The following is a 24262-nucleotide window of genomic DNA, read 5'->3' as shown; positions in this document are numbered from 1 at the left end:
CAAGGGAGGGCATTAAGTGGTTTACTCCCTTTTTACTTCTCAGTCTTAGCTGTACTTTTAATGGGTTATACACTAAAACAAGGGTACTTCTGCACGGTACGACTGTCGGGTGCTTTAGCGCTCGACGACCATCCCAGTAACTATGGCTCCTGTACTTTCACACAGGATTGATAGTCAATCAGTGAATGAACCGGAGCGCGATGATATCTCTTCTGGCTGCCGGCCTTCATTCACTGTGAACAGATAATCGTTTAATGAGGAATGTCTGCTTATACTGAGCAAGAATTTGCTCGTTAGTTGCTTTATTTCAATGAACTGAAAGAAAGCGACTAGTGACTTCGGAACGATTCCTCGCTCAGTATCTTATCGGGTCCTTCTTTTAAACAAAACGACTATCGGTCAAAACTACTTGTTTGAGCGATTTTTCAACTGATAGTCAGCCCATGTAAAAGTACCCAAAGGTTATACCCTTTCCATTGTATAGTTAGCAACTTGCTGATCAGTGGTGGTTCGACCCCTGGGACTCCCACCCTCAAGAAACCAGCGCGTCCCCGAATGAATGTAGCGGTGGTTGCACATGCTCTCTGCCACTTCATTTATTTCAGTGGGACTGCCAGAGATGACCAAGGACTTCAACTCAGCTATCTCCAGCGGTCCCAATAAAACGAATGGAGTGGCAGTGGGCATGAGTGACCACTAGAGATGAGCGAGCACACTCGGATACAGTAGTTACTCGAGCAAGCATCGCTTTTCTTGAGTAACTGCTTACTGGTCTGAGCGTGCTCAGGGGGAGGCGGGCGGGAGAGAGATCTCACTCTCCCACCCCCTGCCCCCGCCCGCCGCTCCCCCGAGCACGCTCTGACCAGTAAGCAGTTACTCGAGAAGAGTGATGCTCGCTCGAGTAACTGCTGTATCCGAGTGTGCTCGCTCATCTCTAGTGACCACGCCTTTATTTATGTGGGGACACTGCGGAACCAAGTACTCGAGGTCAGTAGAGGTCCAGCGGTTGGGAACCTCTACCTGCTAGCAATTTATATCCTATCCTATGGAGTGGGGATAACTTGCTTTTGTGATAAGATCCCTTTAAGGGGAACTAACCGTGTATGTATATATATATATATATATATATATATATATATATATATATATATATATATATATATATATATATATATATAGTGTGGTGGCTAGAGAAGGACGGAATTTAGCATTTCTTTTTATACATGTAAAGAGAAGAAAGGCAGTTTTTGTGGTTTGCATCCGAAAATTGGAGCTCCACATACCTACCCCTCTGTTGCCCCATACCACCACACCTCATACTGCTACACAGCGGCGCTGTACTTTGCTGGAATTATTCTTTATAGCGATGCTTTGCTGGCTTTGATGGAGCTAATGACGGGGACACCGATGGCTCTGTTAATGAGGAACTCTTGCCTGTCTCTCTATGGAAGTGTTGCTTTGGGAGTGTACAATGGCGCAGTATAGCGGTGTTATTTATGTGTACTATATAAAGGAATTTTGTGTACTGTATTGCAACATAAGCTATGCACATCCTAAAGATTTAGGCCTCATGAGATTTTCCTAATTAGCACATAATTAACTAATTAGCTCCATTCCCCAGGGAGAGAAGCTAAATGTATTCAGTTACATCAGATGTCGACTGTTGGAGTGCTGCACCCCATCACAGATACGATAGAGCCAAACTGTGCTTATAGTTAATTAGTTATCACGCTTGGACGATGAGGGTCCGTAGCGCCGATCTAGAATGACCATGACCGAGAGCATTGTTCCATTCAGTATTGATGTCGGAGGAGGTACCGTTGCCTATCTGTTGCACCCACGAGTGCCGCGAGCGACCAGGGGGCCGCCGCCATCCGGTAGGGGGTCGTCTCTCGATTTTCCTAGCAATTACTGTGGTTAGAGCATCGTGGGCCGGGTCAGCTTCTGACAAGCGTACAACATGACCAAAAAGTGAGAGTCATCTCCTTGTTATTGTTTTTGTGATTGACTCCAGCCCCATACAAGCCTGTATCTTGCTGTTTCTGATGAAGTCAGACCAACGGACACGGAGAATCTGGCGTTGGCATCACATGTGAATGGACTCCAGACGCTCAGTGGTTTGTGACAGCAAGGTCCAGGTCTCCGAGCCATACAATAGTATTGGCATTACACAGGTCTGGTAGAATCGAATCTTAGTCCTGAGTATTATGTTCTGTCTCCGCCAGAGTTTATCCAGGGACCTCATCGCTGAGGCTGCCAGCGCTATTCTCCGCAGGATGTTTGAAAACTGTGCTTATCAGGAATCACAATAACCTTACTTTATGGTACGTGGCATGTGCTCATCTTTTTTTTTTTTCTGTTGAAGAAAATATACTGTATACTCTGAATGTCCTCTTTTTTAGAGCCCAGCCCTTTGGCGCTTTCCCTGTATGGGAATTAGTGCCGTGACCCCGGAGTGCAGCATTAAATAACATGACAAGTTTTCCGTGGATCAGTTTCAGTGTGAATCCACATCAGAGGGGAAAATCCAGTGATCTGAGTGACTCCCAACAAGGCCCGGTCATTGGTACTAACAAGCCGGGGACGGGATTTCACTGCCAAATGTATGGGATTTTCTTGTGTAAAGGTGTGGAGAGTATACAGAGAATGGCGTGAACGAGGTAAAATGTCCAGCAAAAGAGATCCTGTGGAAGTAAACATCTCATCACTGAAAGGAGTCAGAGGAGGATGTCAAGAATTGTTCTGATGAACAGGCGCTGCAGAATCATGGAAGTACATCGCTGCTGCTCCAACTAACTTGCTAAACCCACTATTTCTTAGCATGGGTGGGCTAGAACAGCAGATGACCTGCAGATTTCTGTTGCACCGTGCTGATGAGAAGTCAGAATTTGGCACTAGCAGCATGATTCGATGACCCCTTTCTGTCAGCTGGTCAGAACATGTCAGGACCGCCATCTACTCTCTCTCTTTTTTACGGGGCCATAACACTAAATTGAAATTCATGTTCTGGGGCCCCCAGGAGTCGAGCACCATACCATTGTGTAGCATACCCACATCTTCCTAGTCAAGTAGACTATTGTTAGGTCTGACTTTTAGACTACATCCTGTATATGTTACTATGGGCATAACGAGTTACCATGGGGCCCTACAGCCACAAGATGGGGCCACGTTCCATTCTGATCATTATGAAGATTTTGCTTGCCCTCATTCCTTCTGGTGGTCCGAGGGCCCATCGCAGTCTGGACTTGGATGCTTTATGGCTGTCCAAGTGAGCGTGGGATAATGAGGGCGCAGCGTGACTCTGCAGTCCGAGGGTCCGCATACACTTGCAGCGGGCCCTGTATGAAAGCAGCCTCCAGCTCTGCGGGTGAAAGGGACACATCTCGCTGCTGTCTATTCCCAGGGAACCTCGCTGCACAGATCAGCAGCCTGTCAGGTTGATACAGCTGTGGGTTCAGCCTCTCTTTGTTTGAAGTCATTTTGCAAGTCCTGGACGGCGTTCTGACAGTTCTGCCTGTCGCGTTCCAGCTGGCTGAACATTTTATTAAGTGGATTTTCTGTTCCTTTATATTACCGTAATACCTCAGCAGAGATTCCACGCTTGGATGTAGGTAAAGAGAATATCTCAGCGCAAATCTACTATATACCAGGTGAGCACATCAGATCCTACAATCATGAACACCGATTGGATTTTTATCCATTGTACATAACACGATTTATACGTAAGAAAGGCATAATGTAAGTGGAAGCGGCTAAGAAGATGGAGAAAATGGCATAGCAAATTAATCAGAACCCATTATATCTGAGGGGCTCTGTATGCTGGGGCACCCCATTGGCAGATGATTATCATAGACCACACAACTATAGATAGGCAGACATAGGGTGGGCCACGGAGAAGTAGTCTGACACCACACTCTTAGGCCTCATTTACACGGCCGACGCGCCTTTACACTCGCCGGATCGCGGGCAAAAATCACATCAATGAACAATAGCTGCAATTGAAAACGGTCGCCGATTTGACATTGCTAATTTTTAATTTTTTTTTTCACACAACCAAAAATTGCCCATGTGAGGGAATGCATCGGAATCCAGTGCTTCGCAAGGTTGCGATTTTCGGACGACGTTTTATTGTGGTTAAATCTCCCGTGTGAATGAGGCCCCATGAAAGCTGCCTAAATGAAAATCCATTTTTGTTGCACTTAGCAACCAATCACAACGCAGATTATATTTTACCTCAGCAGTATAAGAAATGAAAGCTGTGCTGTGATTGGTTGCTATGAGCAACAAAGATAGATTTTCTTTTAGACAGCTCTCATAAAAGAGTGGTGCTGGCTTACTCTCCTGTGGCCCACCCTATAAATGTAATGAATGGCCATTTTATTACTGACCCCTATATAGTAGCACGTTGGACCTTCTTTGGCCTTCTGAACTCCAGAAGTTTCCTTGACTTTGCAGTGCCTCTTGGTCAGAACTATTCCTGACATCCTCCTCTGACCCCTTTCAGCAACAAGTTCTTTCCATGCACAGGAACCCTTTTGCTGGATGTTTTCCTTGATCACACCATTCTCAGTATACTCTCCACACCACGAGAAAACCCCACACAGTTGGCAGTGACATCCCAGCCCCGGCTAGTCTAGCACTGATGACCAGACCTTGTTAGAAGTCGCTCAGATCGCTGGATTTTCCCATCTAATGTGGATTCACACTGAAACTGATCCACGGAAATCTTGTCACGTGATTTTATGCTGCACTCCGGGGTCACGGGGAGAATTTACATACTCTGGGTATTGTATTCTGCCCATTCCATTTTTTACTTTAGTTGCCTGCCTTTGTACATGCTCAGGCAAAGATATGTCCTTATTGATTCCCTGTGCCCAAAACTGTCCACAATATTCCATGTGTGGTCTGACCAGTGACTTGTAAAGAGGAAGAACAATGTTCTCGCCATGCGCCCCTAGACCTCTTCTGATGCACCCCATGATCCTATTTGCCTTGGCAGCAGCTGCCTGACACTGGTTGCTCCAGTTATGTTTACATTTAACTAACCCCACTCCACCCCCTCCACCCCCCCCCCCCCCCAGTTCCTTCTCCCTGTCAGTGTTCCCAGTGGTTTCCCATGTAGTGTGTAATGGTGACATTGATTTCCCTGCCCATGTGCGCAACCTTACATTTATCAGTATTAAACCTCATCCGCCACTTTCCTGCCCAAGTCCCAAACTTATCCAGATCCATTTGCAACTGCGGGCACAGATGTTCCAGTTGACCAAGTTTTAAGTACTTAAGGGAAACTAAATAAGGGTCTCAGAAAAAGCAATTCGCCTTCATAACCTCATCTTCATTTGAGAAGGGCGCCGTCCGCCTCTCGGGTTACCGCCTGGCTCACCGCAGCTTCATGACACTTTAATGTGTGTGTTAGAACATTGAGGATCTGTCAGTCTCCTCAAGTCGTGTCCACAACACAAGGTTTCACACGAAGGCCGCTTTCACATGGCTGAGAAAATTGCGCAAGATTTGTGCGTTGTGAGACGCACATCGGCGAGCGCGATATCGGGCCTAGGGGCCCCTCCCCACGAGTGTATTTTAGCGCGCATAAAAATCCTGCGTGCAAAATGCAGAGAATAGAACCCATTGATTTTCAGTGGGTTACTTCTCTGCTCTTTTTTTTTGTTTGCGCGTGCGGGGCACAAAAAAATAGGACCTACTCGATTTATGCTCATTTGTGCACCAAAGACGTCAAATGCGAGGTGCAGAAATGCGCACATTTGTACACACGGGTATGCACAAAGCGCTGCACAAATCCGTGCACATTGGTACCTCGTTTAGCTTAATCGCCACCTAAACTAGGACAGGTGATTCCTCCCCCAACTCCCACCCCGCCATATAAACTAGCGGTGCCTGCGCAAATGCACAGTATTGTGCGCAGGCTCGCATGCAAAGTTCCTTCATTTACCGTGCAAAAAGTTGCAATATGCCCATGTGCAGCCGCCCGAAGGGAGCATTCACATTAGCAAGTTTGTCGAGTTGCGAGACACACAAAAGTCGCACTACAAAAGACCCCATCATTTTCAATGGGTGAATTTACATGTGAGATAGTAAAATTGCAGAATGTTCTATTTTTCTACGAGTCCTCAGAAACCTCGCCCATTATTTCAGAAAAAAAAATCACGTCGTACTCGCGTGTACATGCGAGTGTGATGTCATTTTGAATTTTACATGCAATTTTCACGCACATAAAAAACACATGAGAAAATCGAATTTTTAGCGATGTGATGTGATTTTCTTGCAAATGGCAAATTCACATCAAACATTCACAATTTCACAAGCGCAGTTTCGGTCTGAGTTTCTTGGACGGATATCACGCTCATTTGGGTAAATGCACTCTTACAGTCCGGAAAACTTGGGCAAAGTTTTGTAGTTAGTAGAACTAAGCGATTGTATGGCGGGGGTGCTAATGGGCTGACGGCGACGCCTCGAAACATCAGAAGAGAGATGACAGTAAGGTAGGGGAGGATGTATTTAGCACAGAGGACCAGGTGGACCTAAGGGGAGAGATCGCTCCCAACCTACATCTGCTTGCTTCCCCCTAACAAGCTGGTTGACTGGCACCCTGTGCATCAGAAGTCACAAATAGTTGAGGATGGCCATGCATTAGTACACCAGCGTTGTTGAGCAGCTCAGGGGTCTTTGGCAGTGAACCCCTGCCAATCAACCATTGATTTATCCTAGGAATAGCTCATCAATCTTAGCAGCGGGACAATTAATTTGCTTTAAATGATGCCATATTTTATCCTCCGTTCCGTTGGCGATTTCTTATTAGATCAGAGCACTGCACCATGGGAGCTCTGGTCATGCGTGCTGATAATTAGGAGGAACTAAACCACATACACATCCCAGGCTGAATGCATGTGAGTGGAGAAGGGTCACTTTTAAATTTTGGCAGCGTAATAGTGTCAAAAAAACGGAATGTCCCTTTAAAAACTCAGTCCTGCTGCATAGACCCTTCCATGGAGGTGGAAGCCAGAATAGAATTTCTGAGCTGGTGGACTCCGATGACAGCGAAACACATCAGGAGCATCAAACCTTAAATCCACCCGAGGCTCTGGCTAATCCTCTTTACAACTAAAAGCATCATGTACGTTTTACTCTGCTTTAATTGATTATCTCAGCCCGGATTCTCGGATGCACTGCCAGGAAATGCTGCGGCAGAGTCACGGCGCTCATTACGTTACGGATACAAATTTAACAACTCTATTAGGATTTTTTGAAGACATTTTTGAATTTTTTTTCTTGTCATTTCATTTTTTTCGTCATTTCAGTTTTTCATTCCGATCCATTGATTTGGCGCGCTTCTCTGTTACGCTCTTCAGTGTAGATTCATAATGAGGCTTCTGATCGAACATGATAGAGGAAGAAACGAGGCGTACGCCGGCGCCGACCGAGATAATTGTAGCAATTTTCTTCCCTAGAAACGTCATTGTTCTTTTTCGTCTTTAAACAACGTCAGTGGAAGATGAACTTTGTTTCTGTCATGCCGCCGGCCCCTGTAGGGTCTCTGGGAGGCAGACGACGCTGTCTTGTACCTCGCAGTTTGCCTCGGGGTCACCGCTTCCATCAAGCTGCAATTCAAACCCTGTGATTAAGCCGTAGAAGAGAATTAATGCTAGAACCGGTGGCGTAGGCTATTCATATCTTCCCGTGTCTCTGTTGTTACGCTGCAGGCAACAGATTGCTGTACGGAGATCGCTCGGAGCGATGCATTGATCTCAATGCCGGTTTTATTTAGAAGCCGTTTAATGTATCTTGTATCAAAAAGTTTTCGTTTTTGGACTTTTGTTGCGGTCTATCAGGATAACTTTTTGCTTGTTCCCTTAGAACAATCCCAGTAGACTAGATAAAACAGATATAATATCCAATTGTAGAGATCGCAAAGTTGGGACTGACCACCATCGATCCCAAAAAGAGACCCTCTGTTTCCAGCAGACAGGTGTATAGGAAGTGCAGAGACATCTGAGTGACCGTCCTCGACTACCTGGGCTATGCCCATACCTGCCACAGGCCTTACAGGAGAGTGAATCTTGATGAGTGGCCATATGTCTACCTGAAATAGTGGCCGGTTATCCCCTACTTGTTGGAGGCTCCAGCAGTCACTTTCCATTAAACTCTGTTAGTGAGGTGGATACAAATGGGCATGCTCACTGTATTTCCTGTAGATGTCTTCACTTGATAGGTCACAGATAGATGTCCACTTTTTAGCTGAATGTTTGTATGCAGTTACTACCATACAGTGCCAAATAATACCGCTATATAAGGCTGCCTTACACCGCCCACACAATACTCTGATATAGAGCTGAAATAATACCGTAGTCCTACAGTTTACAGACCACATTATATCTCCATACAAAGCCCACATAATGCTGCCATACAGTAAGTACTACTAAATACTGCCAATCAGAGCGCAAATAATAGTATTGTATGAAGACAATGACTTCACCAGCAGAACAGTGCATGACGCTGTGGAGTGGTACACTGCCCCCACTGCTGGTGTGATGGTCCAGGGGGATTCATATATGACAGTCGGTCACCCCTAGTGGTGGTACGAGGGACAATCACAGCTCAGCAATATGTTCAGGACATCCTGCAGCCACATGTGTTCCTCTCATGGCGGCTTCCAAGAGGCAGCAGGATAATGCCCGGCCGCACACACAAGGGGGTCACAGGAATGTCCCCATAACATTGTCACACTTCTGTGGCTGCCCAGTCGCCAAATTTATCACCAGTAGACCATGTATGGGACCTTCTGGGACACTAACTTTAACAGCCTGCGAGTTTGCATGATCTAGTGGCTCAGCTACAGCAAATGTGGAATGATATGTTGCAGGATACCATATGGAGCCTCCATGCCTGCCCATATCGCATCTTGTATCCAAGCTAGAGGCTGTACAACAGGCTACTAAAGCCTCCATGTCAGCCCATATCACATCTTGTATCCAAGCTAGAGGCTGTACAACAGGGTTCTAAAGCCTCCATGTCAGCCCGTATCACATCTTGTATCCAAGCAAGAGGCGGTAGAACAGGATACTAGAGCCTCCATAACCCCCCCCATATCACATCTTGTATCCAAGCTAGAGGTGGTACAACAGTGTATTAGAGCCTCCATGCCTGCCAGTTTCACATCTTATATCCAAGTTGGAGGCTGTACAACAGGGTACTAGATCCTTCATGTTCACCCGTATCACATCTTGTATGGCAGTTAGAGGCGGCCCAACAGAGTACTAGATCCTCCATGCCTGCCCATATCACATCTTGTATCCAAGCTAGAGGCAGTACAACAGGGTACTAGATCCTTCATGTTCACCCGTATCACATCTTGTATGGCAGTTAGAGGCGGCCCAACAGAGTACTAGATCCTCCATGCCTGCCCATATCACATCTTGTATCCAAGCTAGAGGCGGCACAACAGAGTACTAGATCCTCCATGCCTGCCCATATCACATCTTGTATCCAAGCTAGAGGCGGCACAACAGAGTACTAGATCCTCCATGCCCCCCATATCCCATCTTGTATCCAAGCTAAAAGCGGTACAACAGGGTACTAGCACCTCCCTACAAGGGGTCAGTTCTCCACAATAAATGACCCTTTTGCTCTGATATTGTAATCACTTATATCAACATTAAAATCACACAGCTAAAGTTTATCCCATTCTGACAACTTCTAAAACTATAAAGTTGAGCTGCAGATGGGTGCCAGTAACATCATCTTCTTAATCATATCCACATAGTGACAACGTTTTGACTGTAATACATAGCCTTTGTCAAGTCAATTAAAACACACACAGATACACAATATATAATGACAACTTCTAGGTGCTTGATTATTCTTGAGAATAAGTGTATGTACACAGTGCCTCCATCAGCAGAACAGTGAGTGCAGCTCTGGAGTATAATACTGGTTCTAATCACAAATGGTCAATTAATTTATTTATCTAATTGAATGAAGTGCACAACACATTTAAAGTAATACAAAACAAAGGAAACTGTCAACAGCAATTACTGTACATGCTGATACAACAGCTGGGGGTGCATCCCGAAACCATAAGAGTGACTGATAACAGAGATTTTCTTTTCATTAGCTCTCATTTCGTAATAATTCACAGCAGGCGATTGTTTCAATAAAATCTGTAATGGGTTTAATACAATCCTTTAGATAAATTCACCTATTCGCCTCAGCAGTCAGCATCTGTATTAATGTAAACCTCACTAAAGATCCCCCCCCCCCCCCCCTTCTCCAGCTGTTTACTGAAAGCACGCGCCCGGTGGGGCCCCCGCCATCTCTAATTCCTCATTTATATTTTATGGACTGCTCTTGTAAATAATATATCTCTGGGCTTTTAAGCTGTTAGAGCTCCTAATTTGGAGTTGCTCGAGACAAATGAGATGGAAAATCCTTACAACGGCCAATTATCTATGATTTATATAGGTGCTTTATCACCAGGAAAGTGCAGGATTCTATCTTTCAAAGACCTTACAAGAACAGACCTCCAGCTGCAGCCACTGAGTGACTGATGTGTATCCAGAGCCCGACCAAACCCCTATACCCCAGGAACACCCAGACGTAGCTGTGAAACTTTATAAAGAGCAACTCGGTGCCGATAACAACTTTTCCCATGTATAAACTGATATTCTTGTACACAAGTGGCACTATTATAATAGTTATATTCTTGTACATAGGAACAGTATTATAGTAGTTATATTCTTGTACATAGGGGGCAGTATTATAGTAGTTATATTCTTGTACATAGAGGCAGTATTATAGTAGAAATATTCTTGTACATAGAGGCAGTATTATAGTAGTTATATTCTTGTACATAGGAGGCAGTATTATAGTAGTTATATTCTTGGACATAGGGGGCAGTATTATAGTAGTTATATTCTTGTACATAGGAGGCAGTATTATAGTAGTTATATTCTTGTACATAGGGGGCAGTATTATAGTAGTTATACTCTTGTACATAGGGGACAGTATTATAGTAGTTATATTCTTGTACATAGGAGCAGTATTATAGTAGTTATATTCTTGTACATAGGGGGCAGTATTATAGTAGTTATATTCTTGTACATAGGAGCAGTATTATAGTAGTTATATTCTTGTACATAGGGGGCAGAATTATAGTAGTTATATTCTTGTACATAGGAGCAGTATTATAATAGTTATATTCTTGTACATAGGGGGCAGTATTATAGTAGTTATATTCTTGTACATAGGAGCAGTATTATAATAGTTATATTCTTGTACATAGGAGGCAGTATTATAGTAGTTATATTCTTGTACATAGGGGGCAGTATTATAGTAGTTATATTCTTGTACATAGAGGGCAGTATTATAGTAGTTATATTCATGTACATAGGAGGCAGTATTATAGTAGTTATATCCTTGTACATAGGGGGCAGTATTATAGTAGTTATATTCTTGTACATAGGAACAGTATTATAGTAGGTATATTCATATACATAGGGGGCAGTATTATAGTAGTTATATTCTTGTACATAGGAACAGTATTATAGTAGTTATATTCATGTACATAGGGGGCAGTATTATAGTAGTTATATTCTTGTACATAGGAGCAGTATTATAGTAGTTATATATTTATGTACATAGGGGGCAGTATTAGAGTAGTTATATTCTTGTACATAGGAGGCAGTATTATAGTAGTTATATTCATGTACATAGGAGGCAGTATTATAGTAGTTATATTCTTGTACATAGGAGCAGTATTATAGTAGTTATATTCTTGTACATAGGGGGCAGTTTTATAGTAGTTATATTCTTGTACATAGGAGGCAGTATTATAGTAGGTATATTTTTGTACATAGGAGTAGTATTATAGTAGTTATAGTCTTGTACATAGCAGCAGTATTATAGTAGTTATATTCTTGTACATAGGGAGCAGTATTATAGTAGTTATATTCTTGTACATGGGGGGCAGTATTATAGTAGTTATATTCTTATACATAGAGGGCAGTATTATAGTAGTTATATTCATGTACATAGGAGGCAGTATTATAGTAGTTATATCCTTGTACATAGGGGGCAGTATTATAGTAGTTATATTCTTGTACATAGGAACAGTATTATAGTAGGTATATTCATATACATAGGTGGCAGTATTATAGTAGTTATATTCTTGTACATAGGAACAGTATTATAGTAGTTATATTCATGTACATAGGGGGCAGTATTATAGTAGTTATATTCTTGTACATAGGAGCAGTATTATAGTAGTTATATATTTATGTACATAGGGGGCAGTATTATAGTAGTTATATTCTTGTACATAGGAGGCAGTATTATAGTAGTTATATTCATGTACATAGGAGGCAGTATTATAGTAGTTATATTCTTGTACATAGGAACAGTATTATAGTAGGTATATTCTTGTACATAGGAGCAGTATTATAGTAGTTATATATTTATGTACATAGGGGGCAGTATTATAGTAGTTATATTCTTGTACATAGGGGCAGTATTATAGTATCTATATTCTTGTACATAGAGGGCAGTATTATAGTAGTTATATTCTTGTACATTGAGGACAGTATTATAGTAGTTATATTCTTGTACACAGGGGCAGTATTATAGTAGTTATATTCTTGTACACAGGGGGCAGTATTATAGTAGTTATATTCTTGTACATAGAGACAGCATTATAGCAGTTATATTCCTGTACATTGGATCAGTACTATAGTAGTTATATTCTTGTACATAGGGGGCAGTATTATAGTAGGTATATTCTTATACATAGGAACAGGATTATAGTAGTTATAGTAGTTATATTCTTATACATAGGAGAAGTATTATAGTAGCTATATTCTTGTACATAGGGAGCAGTATTATAGTAGTTATATTCTTGTACATAGGAGCAGTATTATAGTAGTTATATTCTTGTACATAGGGAGCAGTATTATAGTAGTTATATTCTTGTACATTGGAGACAGTATTATAGTAGTTATATTCCTGTACATAGAGGCAGTATTATAGTAGTTATATTCTTGCACATAGGGATTAGTATTATAGTAGGTATATTCTTGTACATAGGGTGCAGTATTATAGTAGTTATACTCTTGTACATAGGAAGCAATATTATTATAGTAGTTATATTCTTGTACATATGGGACAGTGTTATAGTAGTTATATTCTTGTACATAGGAGGCAGTATTATAGTAGTTATATTCTTGGACATAGGAGGCAGTATTATAGTAGTTATATTCTTGGACATAGAGGGCAGTATTATAGTAGTTATATTCTTGTACATAGGGGGCAGTATTATAGTAGTTATATTCTTGCACATAGGGTGCAGTATTATATTAGTTATATTCTTGTACATAGAGGGCAGCATTATAGTGGTTATGTTCTTGTACATAGGGGGCAGTATTATAGTAGTTATACTCTTGTACATAGGAAGCAATATTATAGTAGTTATATTCTTGTACATAGGAGCAGTATTATAGTAGTTATATTCTTGTACATAGGAAGCAGTATTATAGTACTTATATTCTTGTACATGGGGGGCAGTATTATAGTAGTTATATTCTTGCACATCGGAAGCAGTATTATAGTAGTAATATTTTTGTACATAGGGGACAGTATTATAGTAGTTATATTCTTGTACATAGAGACAGTATTATAGTAGTTATATTCCTGTACATAAGAGCAGTATTATAGTAGTTATATTCTTGTACATAGGGGGCAGTATTATAGTAGGTATATTCTTGTACATAGGAACAGTATTATAGTAGGTATATTCTTGTACATAGGAGTAGTATTATAGTAGTTATATTCTTGTACATAGGGGCAGTATTATAGTAGTTATATTCTTGTACATAGGGGACAGTATTATAGTAGTTATATTCTTGTACATAGGGGACAGTATTATAGTAGTTATATTTTTGTACATAGGGAGCAGTCTTATAGTAGTTATATTCTTGTTCATAGGGGCAGTATTATAGTAGTTATATTCTTGTACATAGGGGGCAGTATTATAGTGGTTACATTCTTGTACATAGGGGGCAGTATTATAGTAGTTACATTCTTGTACATAGGGGGCAGTATTATAGTAGTTATAATCTTGTACATAGGGGGCAGTATTATAGTAGTTATATTCTTGTACATAGGGGGCAGTATTATAGTGGTTACATTCTTGTACATAGGGGGCAGTATTATAGTAGTTACATTCTTGTACATAGGGGGCAGTATTATAGTAGTTATAATCTTGTACATAGGGGGCAGTATTATAGTAGTTATATTTTTGTACATAGGGAGCAGTCTTATAGTAGTTATATTCTTGTTCATAGGGGCAGTATTATAGTAGTTATATTCTTGTACATAGGGGGCAGTATTATAGTGGTTACATTCTTGTGCATAGGGGGCAGTATTATAGTAGTTACATTCTTGTACATAGGGGGCAGTATTATAGTAGTTATAATCTTGTACATAGGGGGCAGTATTATAGTAGTTATATTCTTGTACATAGGGGGCAGTATTATAGTGGTTACATTCTTGTACATAGGGGGCAGTATTATAGTAGTTACATTCTTGTACATAGGGGGCAGTATTATAGTAGTTATATTCTTGTACATAGGGGGCAGTATTATAGTAGTTATATTCTTGTACATAGGGGGCAGTATTATAGTAGTTATATTCTTGTACATAGGAGAAGTCTTATAGTAGTTATATTCTTGTACATAGGGAGCAGTATTATAGCAGTTACATTCTTGTATTACTGTAGCAACATACTTTTACATAGGTGACATTTTTTTTCACTTTGCCAGGCCAATTGCTTAATGAGATTGAAGGGGCTCTTAAAACATATGAGTTATGTGTTTAATTTTTTGCAGTTGTTAGTTTATGTTTAAATATCGTTGAAAGTGTAAATGTATTGGATGTAGATGGAGCAATGCATTGTTGGAACTAATTATCTGTATTTCTCTAATATACTTTTGCATTAGCTAAATCCCTACTACTGGAGCCAAATCTCTGATTATTATTTGGCACTCTAGCCAGCAAATGTAAAATCTAGCCTCTTTTCTATGTACTCTATATGTTATGACTTCTTTTGCTGTGTACATTTTTCCTAATCTATTTGTATTTATCTGTATTTTTGTTTCTTTTTACTGTTTAATACTAGAAACAATTCGCTAGTTGTCAACTATAAATTGTCCCTAAATTATATTGACATAGCTGCTGTCTTCATTATTTGCCTATAATGGATTACGGTGTGCTCTTGCAGGTGTAATGGGCCGAGCTGTAATGGATCATCACACAAGTCACAGTTAGGATATAAAATTAAAGATGCAATAAGATCCGTAAACAGCGGTTACCAAGATATCAGCTTAAACTAAATGAAGATGTGGATATAGCAATATTACCAAGATGATGGATCTACTGACTACAGAACCAATCAGATGGAGATTCCCTTTAAGCCCCTGCTTTCTATTTGTCACCTATAGCACATCTATAATCCATAGGCTGCCGTTTATAGGTAAGGACTTTTCTACCATAGGAGTCAGTTCTTTCCCTTCAGTAAGAATGACATACTCATGTATGATCTCACAAGTAAAGAACCTTGTACCACTCAAGTCTTCCATTCGTGTCACCCTTTAAGGGCCCACTTACCTGCTACTTGCTCCTTCAGATGTTGGTGAGGGGGGACTTAGATCACTTCATGGTCCTTCAGACCCCATAACATATACTTTGCGGTTGGAGCGTAGAGACCAAGTAGATCATAAATCAGCCATCTACAAGGAGTGTGGCGGCTGCTGAATAATTCATGAAGAAACCAGGGTCTGGGAAGCAGAGACATTTGTGTCACCTGAATAATGCAGCACGAGAACAACTTAGTTTAAGCTCTCCGGTAAAACTTGGAAACTAATACGGGAAGGTATCCTATCCCTGGTGCTGGTAATGCCTTGGCCTGAACTAGGAGGCAATACTAAGCTTGGCGCTATTCCAACAATGCATAATGTAAGAGGTCTTCCCATGTGGGTCTTCCTTTTGATTTGCAGCTCCCTCATATTGAACTAATCACAGGGGTCCCACTGCTAGAAACGCTTGCAATCACTTAACCCCTTAAGGAACCAGAGTTTTTTGGGTCCTAAAGCGGCAGGCCATTTTTACTGAGTTTACGCATGTGGTGGTTTTATGGCTCTTTTTTTTTCTTGGGCTGCCAAAATGCTGAGTTTTTTCCCCCCTTTTATTAAAAGGTAATAAAACATTAAAAATAGCCTATATATAGGGCTATTTTTAATGTTTTATTACCTTTTGTTATAACTTTTTTCACTGAAATGTTTTCTGTTGGCTTTTTTTGGCCTTATAAGGGGTAATGTCTACAAAAAGTAAAAAATAAATAAAAGGTTTTTTAAAATTTACAGTTCTTTATATTTTGGACATCTTGAGATCATTTGTATAGTCTTCAATTACAGGGCAGCTATGGCGATGGTATAGGTTGCTGTGGGTGATGGGTTGTTTACAGACAAACACACACACATATATATATATATATATATATATTATATCCTGTGGATGCCCCAACAACAATGGAAAACTGCAAAAAAAAAGAATTACATTGGTAATGTTCCTCAGAGGTCTGATATGACATAATGGGAGACACAGATGTTAAAAATGAGCTAAAAATGGCTAATTTATATATATATATATATATATATATATATGTGTGTGTGTGTGTGTGTGTGTGTGTGTGTGTGTGTGTCTGTAAACAACCCATCACCCACAGCAACCTATACCATCGCCATAGCTGCCCTGTAATTGAAGACTATACAAATGATCTCAAGATGTCCAAAATATGAAGAACTGTAAATTTTAAAAAACCTTTTATTTATTTTTTACTTTTTGTAGACATTACCCCTTATAAGGCAAAAAAAGCCAACGGAAAACATTTCAGTGAAAAAAATCATTACAAAAGGAAATAAAACATTAAAAATAGCCCTATATATAAGCTATTTTTAATGTTTTATTACCTTTGGAATAAAAGGGGGGTAGGGATGAGCGAGTATACTCGCTAAGGCACTACTCGCTCGAGTAATGTGCCTTAGCCGAGTATCTCCCTGCTCGTCCCGAAAGATTCGGGTGTTGCCGCGGGGCGGGGAGCTGCGGGGGAGAGCGGGGAGGAACGGAGGGGAGATCTCTCGCTCCCTCTCTCCCGCCCGCTCTGCCCCGCTCCCCGCCGCAACTCACCTGTCAGCTGCGGCGGCACCCGAATTTTTCGGGACGAGCGGGGAGATACTCGGCTAAGGCACATTACTCGAGCGAGTAGTGCCTTAGCGAGTATACTCGCTCATCCCTAAAGGGGGGGGAAAAACTCAGCATTTTGGCAGCCCTAATTTATATAATATATATATATATATATATATATATATATATATATATATATATATATATATAAATATATAAATTCGTAATTTTTTTGCTCATTTTTAACATCTGTGTCTCCCATTATGCCATATCAGACCTCTGGGGAACATTAACAATGTAATTCTTTTTTTTGGCAGTTTTCCATTGTTGTTGGGGCATCCACAGGTTCAACATCCATGAGAACCCCAGTTACAGGGGAACACATCCCCTTAGTGTAACAGTAGTCACTGGCAGAGCTGAGCTGCTGTCTGCTTAGACCCAGCAGTTCTGCATACCAGGGGGCACCCGGCGATCACGTGATCATCAGGTCCAATAGAGTAAACAGCTGTGCCGCTTCTTTTATTCTCTACATGGCAATCATTGAGCGCTATGTAGGATGGAATGTAGAAGGCAGAATTGGTTGTAAATTGCTTCTGTCTTCTTCTCCAGGTCCTTGGCTGTCTCTGACAGCTGACGACCCGTCCTTCACCTGTTAGATTACAGGTGCTTTAAACCTGCACTGTAGTTTTACTATCAGCAGGAATGACAATCCAGGACCAAGCGCTATACATATATGTATGAGGTTATGCATATTACATGATGCCAATGATAAGTCAGAAACAATCTGTAACCCCCTGTGTGACAGCCAAACTTTGCAACTCAGCAAAACTGACCTCTGTAGACATTAAGATAAGTTGTAGAAGTCATCAGTGCTGGATTTTGTACCTAATAAACATGTAGGGGGACCCATGGGGCAGGTGAATTAAGAGATGAGCACACTTTACGGTAGGCATTAACAGCAGCGGAATCCATGCGTGCCCGCAGCCATGGACATTAAAAGACGGTTTCTAACCTCTCCAGATCCAGCATGGGTCTCCTCCGTGCCAGCCGGATCTTTTTTTGTCAGCACAATGGATGTGTCCTGGTGCGTCAGGCTTGATAAAGACTCACCTAGTCGAAACGTCTCCATTTTTATGGAGCAATAAATCTTTTTTCTATTTTACTACACCATTGATGCTGCTACTTCATTGCTGACTGCTGGATTAGTTTGGGACTGGAGATCCGTGGTCCCACAGGTGGCTTTGCATTTCCCTTTGCTGGAACCTCTGCATATGACTTGCATTATAAAGGTGTGCTGCAGGACTTTTCACTTGCAACATTGATAGTCGACGCAGCCGGCGCATGCACATTGCCTTTTTTCTCTTTTTGAATCTCCTGCTTTCCCGCGGATCCACGGCACGTCCACAGTGACAGCTGCGGGTGTGCTGTGGCTAGAACGGGGTCCGTTGACACCAATGGAAGCCGTCCCCGCGGAATCCATAGGAAAATGGAGCATGCTGCGATTTCTTCCCAAGCGTGCGATACACACGCTAGGAAAGAAAATCACATCTGCAAGATCTCCGCAAATCAAATCCGTCCGTGGACATTGGGCCTTAGTGGTACAATCTCTTTAACTTGCATACAGTTTCAGAATGTTGCAACACAGTTTCAGTACTTGGCAATGCTGGCTCTAGAACTTGGCAACACTGTCCCGGCCTGTCAGCCCTTGCAGGATCAGGGTGCACTCTCTTTAATTACTCAGCAGGCAATACTTGACAAATAACAATGGTATGCACGCAGAGTCTCTTTGGACTTTCTCAGCAATACAGCAGGCTCAGAACTGGAGCCCCCTCAGCTCAATGGTTCAGACTGAGCGGGCACTCTCAGCTCCGAGCAGCAGGCTCCAGGCCTTCTCCACAGCCCACACCTTCAGACTGCACCCAACCTCTCCTTAGCAGTCTCTAGGGCGTCTCTCACTGCTCAACATTGCACTGACTACTCATGCTTGCTTTCTCCACCACTGCAACAACTATGCAACACTTTTTGCGTACTACACCTCGCCATTTATACCTAACCCAGGCACCACCCTAGGGCTCGAGACATATGCTACCATTCATTCATCAGACGCACATGCCGTGTCCAGCACAATGACCAGTTATGTAAACCATCAAAATGGCCACCGTAACTGGGATTAAGACCACTCACAATATTCATAGTGGGACACAGCAGAGTATTACTCTCACATCCCATTCATACATGAACTACGAACGGGAGTCGCAATCACATAACACACAACTGACAAACACCAAAAACACTCACCTAGCATACCTGCATGCATAAACAAATGGAATAGATACAGTACGAGGTATTGGTTCATATTTTGACCAAGACACTTAGGCCCACGAGCCCGCGACAAGGGTCCTCCTTGTCTCGTGGGTCTCTACTCTCACAAGACAACTTACCCCAGGAGACCTGCCTGCAAGCGGGGTGATCACCCCAATAGGAATGGCCCCATGCTGGAACCTATGGACCTAACTAGCCCAAGATAGTTAACGATCCAAGCAGGCAGGACACAGTTCACACCAACACACCAGGGAATGTACACCACACATTACAGGACTGTTTATAGCACATGTCCGGCCACCTACACAGACCCACAGAACACATCACTGTCCACACCATAGAGAACACCAGGCAAGGAAGCGAGCACCAGGGTAGTGGGAAACCAGCATCCTCTAGCCAAAGGGGCTGGTATATATGTGCAACAGACCAGGGGGATAGTCTGGCTGGAGAACTCCACACCCAGACAGCTCAATTATCCCACACCTGTGGCAGTGTGCTCCTGGAACCTCATAGAACTACAGGTCCCAGCAGCACAACCTAGCAGTTACATCAACCAGACCATAACATCAGCAGTTATGCAATTAACATCAACAACAGTATTTTCCTGACTGCATAAATTTAGCTTTTAATTCCCATTACAAACGCAGTAATAAGTGAACATGAACTTTAATGTTGCTCTTTGGTCATATTCCCTTACTTCAATCACTTGCATGTTCATGTCACCTGCATGCAAAAATCTCTCCAGAATCTGTCCTTTTTCGTACTGTGAAAATGGCAAAAACTCTTATTATTGGGCTGATGCATTCCTGCCTTTACTGTAATGCACTACTAATTGGTCTTCCCCTCACTAAACTCTGCCCTCTCTAGTCTACTCTGAATTCAGCAGCCAGGCTCATGTTTCTGTCATACTTCAATGCCTCTACCCTGTGCCAGTCACTATAACGGTGCCTTCAACCTGTGCCAGTCAATGCACTGGTTGCCCATCCACTATACAATACAATATAAACTCCTCACTCTCATTCATAAAGCTCTCCACAGTGCTGCACTGCCCTATATCTCCCCCCTCATCTCTGTCTACCAACATAACCATGTTCTCTGTTCTGCTAATGGTCTTAAACGGGTTCTACCAGAATTAACTTTTATCACCTATCCACAGAATATGTGATAAAAGTCTGATCGGTGGGGGTCTCACTGGTGAGACCCTGCTGATTTTGAAAACAGAGACCCATTTTCTCCTTTTCTCGTCACTGCGGGGATGTTTCTCGACAGCGACGTCACATTGAATGAAGCAAATACTGTACATGTGCAATCACCACTCCATTCATCTCATTGGGCTTGACGGAACTAGCTGGAGGTTTGTTCTGGGGAACAGTGGGGATCTCAGCATTATGACCCCCACGAAAACTTTTAACTATCCTATGGGTAGGTGATAAAAGTTAATTTTGGTACAACGCCTTTAAGCTAGTTCCAGAGTAGTTAGAACCTCCAATCTCCAAGACTCTCCCGAGTTGCACCAGTTTTCTGGAATGCGCTATCCCAGACAATCTCCAGTATGTGCACTTTTAAGCACCCCCTAAAAACACATCTCTTTGGGGAGGCCAATCACATTCCCTCTTCTAACTCTCTATTTATCCCATCTTAACATTCTCCCTCATAACCTGATCCCCTTCATCTGACAGTATCCTCCACAACCCAAATAAGTCCCCCTGCACACGGCCCCAGGTTCCGCAACAAATACTTTTCATAGCATGCTATAGGAAAGTGCTTTTTCCTGCCCACGTGTGGAAAACAATTGCGGTTTTCCACTCGCAGGGGGAAAAAAAATTGCAGCGTGCTCTATTTTTGTGCAGGCTATGCACGGACAGCTTCCATTGAAGTCAATGAAAGCCATCTGTCCCGCGGCCCTTCCGCAATCATCATTGCAGAAAGGTTGCGGGACCCACGTAATCGCCTAACACCGGCGTGGGTAAATCTGTACTGCTCATGTGCGACGTTTGGCACATCCGCAGCACAGAAGAATGTCAGGTACACAGGGGTCACCGGCTGGGCACAGGGTCGGATTCTTGTGCGGGATCCCAACCTCGTTGTGTGCAGGCAGCCTAATGCCCTTCTTATCTGTACATACACAGATAGTGGCTGGTGACGGCTCATACAGCAATATGTATACTACCCTATTTATATTAAAGATGGCCGGACCATTGTACAGAACAAGCGCTGCTACATCTTCTGTCACCCCTTTTCCTCATAGATTATAAGCATCTGAGAGCAGGATCCTCACCCCTATTTCCTCATAGATTGTAAACCCTTGTGAGCAGGATCCTCACCCCTATTTCCTCATAGATTGTAAACCCTTGTGAGCAGGATCCTCACCCCTATTTCCTCATAGATTGTAAACCCTTGTGAGCAGGATCCTCACCCCTATTTCCTCATAGATTGTAAACCCTTGTGAGCAGGATCCTCACCCCTATTTCCTCATACATTGTAAGCCTTTATGAGCAGGACCTTCACCCTTATTTTTTTAAGGATTGTAAGCTCTTGTAAGCAGGACCTTCACCCCTATTTTTTTTAAAGATTGTAAGCTCTTGTGAACAGGACCCTCACCCCTATTGTTCATTAGTTTAATACTGTATGTAATATCTGATTCTGTATCTTAATGTTCCTTCTGATATATAAAGTGCTGCAGAATACGTTGGCACTAGAGAAGTAAAGTCTAGTGTTATTACTATATATACTGCTATAAAGGGCACAGACATAATGCTAATGTAATATGTTTATGGCAATCTAATCTAAGTTTGCATATAATTGTGGATCTGTCTCATCTCGCCTGTTCTAACACTCAACAGATTCTCTTTTATCATCAGTAATATATATACTGCGAAATGTGTCTGAGGGCTAGAACTAGCAGGACAGCGTGGCAATGTGAGACGCTGCAAATTGCATGTTTTTGAGACACCATGGGCCAAGAGCGGTGGAGTTTTAGGGAGCAGAAGATAATTACTTTGTGTAACTGTGTCAGTTCAGTTCTCTTTAAAGGACAAGTACGTTCCAACATGGGCAATTTTCAAGATAAGATTCATTGGTTGTGATAAGTCTGACTTTTTACTGCAAGTCCTTTATATATTCAATACATTGAAGAACTCTCCTGTGTGCTGCCCAGCTTTCCCCAGGCTCTGACTGCCATTTATATCTGTATTATTGTATGGTTACATCCTATGTGTAGAGTTTTGTGAAGCTTAGGAGCTGGGTGGCATTGTGAACCCCTACTCTGGCCTGTTAGTCAACCAGAACCCTACTTTACACTGATGAGGCGCAAGAACCCCAAAACAGTTGTCTGTAGATGGTCATCCTATCCTTAGGGAGAAAATTCTGGTCTGGCTTATATCCTTGGTCATGTTGTAAGGTCTGTTAGAAGGTCGTACATAAGTTGCATGCAGAGGCTTTTGTTATCGGAATCACAATGGGCCTCTCTGATGTCACTGTACCATTTTCCATTTGTATACCAAATTTCCCAGGGAAGTGTTGCATGGCCTATAAGTCTTCTCACACCTACATGGCACTCTCCACAAGGACCATCATACCCTCCCCAACTTCTACTCTGTTCACACTTTCCAAAAATGCATAGTTTCCAAGCAGAGGTCAAGAGTCAAAAACTGTTGATCAGTACTATGAATTTGTATTCAAGTTGATGAAATTGTAGAGTCAGGTCCTTCATAGGCTACGCTCCCACCCACTCTAACCCCTCCCGCAATTAATATTTTGCCCACCCTTTCCAATAAAGATGCTAATATACTGCTCGGATTCAATTAAGCACAGCAGCCATTATATTAATAAACAATAACAAATAACAAAATTATTCATTGCAAAAATCATTCTACAGCAGAAGGAGGGAAGTCCTTTGAGCTGAAAAATCTGTTGCCCAACAGCAGATCTTTTAGCTCCAGCCAACACTCCCCCCCCTAGCTCAGGGGCACCATTAGCCACCAAGATGGTTACCTTAATTAAATCCGACCCTTAAAGAAGTTTTCTGGGCATTTACTATTGATAAACTATACTCAGAATAGGTCATCAATAGTTGAACATCGGGAATCCGTTGATCATCCAGCCCGTTGTCAGTGTAGTGGCGCCAGGCAATGCCATTGGGGTAGGAGCAGGAAATTTTAGAGGTGGCTTCACTCCCATTTAAATCAACCCCAATGTGAAGATGGAAGCATAATAGGCAGATTTCAACGGGAGGGAAGCAGCCTCTGAGACTTCCTTCACCAACCCCAATGAGGATGTCTGGCCCTGCTTGCACTGATAGTGGGAATCCCGAGCAGCAGATAGGTCATCAGTAGTATTTGCCATGAAAAACCCTTTGAGGACTTGAGTCCTAAATGCACCAGAACAACCACAATTGCTCTATGAATTAAGGGAACCATACACCCGATGAGATTCCCTACTGACAATTTACGACCAACTCCAAGGACCCTCCACCCTCTAACCACTGTCATAACACGGTCTTTCTCCAAAAGCGCACTAAATAACCTCTACCAACAATCCCAATTACCCTCAAACAAACCCCATAAACCAGGCTGAACAACCACAAAATAAAGGAGGGTGGGCTTCACTAGTTGTCCCTGTGCTGACTTTACTCTCCCGCTTGAAGCACAGTGCTTTTACTCCCCCCTAAGTTCCTCCCTTTTGCTAAAGGGGGTTT

General features: G+C 42.3%; 1 protein-coding gene across 2 annotated transcripts in view; it reads left to right on the top strand.

Annotated features, from left to right (window-relative positions):
* The window catches only part of KLHDC8B (kelch domain containing 8B), a 123645-nt gene that overhangs the window by 8863 nt on the left and 90520 nt on the right, over positions 1-24262 (top strand). The gene's annotated exons all lie outside the window — the stretch shown is intronic.

Source organism: Eleutherodactylus coqui, chromosome 3 (genome assembly GCF_035609145.1).
Source record: "Eleutherodactylus coqui strain aEleCoq1 chromosome 3, aEleCoq1.hap1, whole genome shotgun sequence".
NCBI classification, from domain to species: domain Eukaryota; kingdom Metazoa; phylum Chordata; class Amphibia; order Anura; family Eleutherodactylidae; genus Eleutherodactylus; species Eleutherodactylus coqui.
The sequence above is the reverse complement of the archived record's forward strand: the minus strand, read 5'-3'. Positions and strand labels throughout refer to the sequence as shown.